Source organism: Chionomys nivalis, chromosome 17 (assembly GCF_950005125.1).
Source record: "Chionomys nivalis chromosome 17, mChiNiv1.1, whole genome shotgun sequence".
NCBI classification, from domain to species: domain Eukaryota; kingdom Metazoa; phylum Chordata; class Mammalia; order Rodentia; family Cricetidae; genus Chionomys; species Chionomys nivalis.
The window spans coordinates 18,380,100-18,384,695 of record NC_080102.1 but is presented as its reverse complement, the minus strand read 5'-3'; positions in this window follow the sequence as shown (position 1 = coordinate 18,384,695).

The following is a 4,596-nucleotide window of genomic DNA, read 5'->3' as shown; positions in this document are numbered from 1 at the left end:
ACCAACTTTTTTCTTTTATTAAATGTGTTCTGTTGATAATTTCATACTCGTGTTGCTATAGTACATTTTGATTACGGTGACACTTATCCTCTCATCCCTCTCACACTGTTACCAGCCCCTACCAGTCCCTTTCCCTTATTCAGAGAGTTGGGCTTTGTGACCCAGAGTTTAACCAGGGCTGTTGGTGTGTTTATAGGTTTGCTGCTATTCGTCCCGGAGCATGATCATCAGTGGGTACACAATCGAAGACAATGCCTGCCCTCCCCCAGAATGCAGCAGTAGCTCATAGTTGAGCAGGAAAAGTAGGGTCCAATGAGCCCCTTGGTGGTCTGGGTTGACTCTTGACAAGCCCAGTCTAGTCTAGTGCAGGCCCATGGCTGGCAGCCGCTCCTGTTATGAGATCATGATTGAAATGGCTGGGCCATACCCACACGGTTTCCCTGATCTCCCGCTCTTCCAGCTCTTAGACTCTTGCTGTTCCTCTGCATTGTTCCAGCAGCTTTAAAGGGAGTGATAAGGATGTCCAGTTGAGAGCTCAGCCCTCCACTGTAACTATCTCTCTCTGTTTGCTACCTTTCATTATAAAGTCTTTAGAAGGCAGCCTGATACTGTGTCAGTTTAGCCAAACAAGAATAGTAAGTTTCCAGTAGGGCCTAAGACTTCAGCCATGACTTTTTAACTCTGTTTATAGTGCCAGGCACGACAGTTGTACCCTAATTGCGCTAGTGGGCACAAATTACTTTGTAGGTTGGTATTGTAGTTTGTAGGGTTTTCAGCAGAGTTGGGCCACTCTCAACAGCTTACATTGCATCTTCTGGTACTATGAAAGCCAGCTACCCAGAAGGAAACCTCCAGCTCAGATCCACTGAGCTGATTTCACTGTCTCTTATACCCAATCAATGTATGTGGTGTCTTCAGCCATAGGGTCTCTGTCAACTCTGGATAGTTGGAGGGCAGCCAAGAGGAATTTCAAAGATCTGTATTGTCCTGAAAACTTCTTGAGCCTACCTGACCACAGCTCATAAGGACACATCCCATCCTTAGCACTAGGATTTTGATTTAATAACACCTGACTCTTTGAGCGTTATTCAGCCATGCTGGCTCTTTACCCTCCTAACTCATTTTTTACTCGGCTAATAAAGTAGTAGGCTTCCATTTGACTTTTTCCTGCAAACCAATTTTTTTCCTGTAAACCAATTTTTGAAGTTTTTTTTTCACAGATAAGGAAGGACTCAAAGATTAAGTCATATAGGGAAGTGCCAAAGACAAGAACCTAACATCATGCCGTTCTTTCTTGAAACCGAAGCAGATGCCGGCAGGATACGGTCTGCCTTCAGGAGGTGTGCTTTCTGCTGAGGCAGTCCCCTTGGCCCACCTTATGCAATCTCGTATTTGTTATGTAATCAAAGACAGTTACAATTCAGCAAGCCTCCAGAATGGAAATGTTAGTTAGGAAGGGGAGCTTGGTGTTGAGGAATTGGTAGGCAACCGTAGGCTAAAGTAGAGAGAGAAGCCGTTTGTTCTGGGGAGAGGCACCAGCAAGAGCAGCAACAAAGGCAATTCAGAAATTCGACTGTTAGGGGTAGCAGCCTGAGCCTGTAACCCCAGTTCTGGACATGGAGGTACGGAGATCAGTGCATCCTTGCGCATTGACCTGACCTGAATTGACTCAGGGTCAAGGAGAAACCCTTTCTCCAAAAGTGAAAGTGAAGTGCAATCGAGGAAAGATACCCGATGTCCCCCTCTGGCCTCCACACACGTGTACGCAACGGCGTGCACAAGTGCACACACCCATACCAACAAGCACAGTACAACCTACACAATAGAAAGTTTGGAGCCAAGAGGACTTTATTGCTGGGCATGCAGGAAGCAGTAGGGTGTGGCTGGGGAAAGGCTGAGAAGGGAGATGGGGACCGAATTCAGTGGAGGGAGTTAGGAGAGAAGGAAAAGACAAACTGGCCGAATTTTGTGTTAGTTGCTATGGTGCAGTTTCTGATAAGGCTTGCTCTGATCTACGGTGCTGGGATTGGGGGTGGGGGATGGGAGAACAACAAGAGAGACCGACTGCAGGATTCCCAGGACTTTGAGGACGAGGATTGCTCATGCTAACTGGTTTCCACTGGCAAGCTCTGTAGGTCCAGGTGAGGGAGAGGCAGTTCTCATTCGGTGTCATGCTGCAGGGATTTCATCAAGAAGAGACAGTGACCTGTAGGGAAAATAAGGTGCCATCCTGTGTGTTCCATTGCTACCCTGTACTTTGTTACACACATTTTGCCATTTGCTTAATCTTTTCCATGATTGATAATTGTCATTCCGCCCTGGAACAGTAAAGGCGCACCAAATAAAATGCAGGTGGTTTGTGGGATTTTTTTTTTTTTACGTTGGTTTTTGAGACAGGGTCTCATGTAGGCCCCATGGATCTCACTGGGTGGCTGAGGATGACCTTGAACTTCTGATCCTTCTCTTCTGTCTTCTGAATGCTTGGATTATAGGCATGTACCAATCATGCCTGGTTTATGCTGTGCTAGGGCTCAAACTCAGGGTTTTTCGCATGCTAGGAAAGCACCCTACCCAATGACCTGGAGCGCCAGCCTTGTCACGTGGTTGACCAATTCTGATGAGTAGAGGTTTGGCCTGCTTTAGGGGAGAGCTAGGGCCCAGTCTCCCAAGAGCATTCAAAGATTTGGTTGTTTATGTAAAAAGTCATAGTCCTCTGATGCAAGATTTTAAAAAGAGTTTGGAATAATGGGAAGAATGTACTCAAAATGTTTCTTTTAAAAACAACAAAACAGTCCTTGTCTACAGTGTGTAGTTAGATGTTCATGAGCCTCGACTTGGGGTGGTTTGGATAAAGGAGACGGTACAGACTGAATTCAGGCAAGCAAGAGTGTGTAGGAGTTAACTGAAGGTGTAAATTTAGTTTGCTCTCTGAGAAATTCCCCTGGGGTCAACACAGATGTCAGCGTAGTAGGGAGAGGAAACCCCTGTCATAGCGTGGGACCACACAAACCTCGGAATACAGAATTGAATTTTTGGTACACGACAGGCTCACTTGGGCAGAATAACAGGGCTCATTGGAAGCCTTCACCTGACCCAGATGAATCTGATTTCTCCTCGGTGTGCTGGCCCTTTCCCAAGGGCTGGCATAGACACAGTGGGTCCTTGTTAAGCAAGGACAATCGCCGTTAGCATAGGGAGCCTTTGGCTTTGGGCTGTACTTGTCTTGATAAAGTAGGAAACCCAGCTCTAAGAATGTAATGCATCCCAGGCAGGGCCCGCTTCTCTCCTGGTGGTGCTTGGACCTGTTCCTGGAGAGGAGATTGAGATTTTTGTGGTCATATAGCCTCTCAGTTTAAGAAAGACCCTGGCAAAGGTAAGCCCGAAAAGTCTATTGGAGGGGTTTGGAAGAACTTGTGACCAGAGGATCTGCTGAGAACTCTTACATTGGCAGGGCCCAGGATCCAGGCAGCAAGCATTGGGCTCATCTCTCGATGGCCATGTTCATTTCACCATTGGTTCTGTTCTTTTGTTCCCTTTAGAATTCAACTCTCGGGTCTTGTTGGCCCACATTAGACATTTTGCTCCTAGCTTTAAATTCAGGAAAAAGCATTTGACTGTCAATCCCATTACAACTCCCCATAACAGGAGGAGAGGCCATTGTCTAAAAGCACATCAGAGTGTTGTTGCTGGAAGAAGGAAGAAGTGCATGCTGGGTAGACAGCAAGCCCTGACTGGGTTTGTGTGCCACACATCTGATCTCCTGGGAAAAGCCACCGACTGTTTCATTTTAGCCCGAAAATGAGGCAGCATCCCCACTCTTGGGCTTGGCTACCAAGAATTTAGCAGGGAGTGTACAGTTTGCTGATTATTTAGGGGAGGGACAGAAATGATGGGAGTTGACATTTAACATCAGGGACTGAGTGGCTGGCTGGACTTGAGGGTAGGGACCGTGTCTCTCTGGCTCTCTATCACGTCTCCAACAGAGCCTTCCCTGTGTAGGCTTTCTGGGAGAGTTTTTAGGGGTCTCTGTTGCTGAGACAAAACACCATAACAAAAAGACAAGTTGGGGAGGAAAGGGTTTACTTGGCTTACACTTCAGCATTGCTGTTCATCACTGAAGGAAGTCAGGAGAGGAACTCAAACAGGGCAGGAACCTGGAGACAGGAGCTGATGCAGAGGCCATGGAGGGGAGCTGCTTAGCGACTTGCTCCCCATGGTTTCCTCAGTCCACCTTCTTATAGAGCCCAGGACCACCAGCCCAGGAATGACACCACCCACCATGGGCTGGGTCCTCCCCCATTGAACACTAAATGAGAAAATGTCTTACAACTGTGTCTCAAGGACACATTTCCTCAACTGAGACTCCTTCCTCTGGGGACTCTAGCTCTGTCAAGTTGACACAAAACCACCCAGTAAAACTGGCCTCTTGTTAGCTTGACACACAAACATCACTATTAAGCTATAACCCTTCCTTTCTTCTTACTCATCCTCAAGATCTTAAATAACTTTAAACGCCCCACAGTCTTTAGAAATTCAAACACATTAAAATTTCAGTGTCTTTAAAATAGCCAATCTCTTTAAAGATACAAAGTCTTT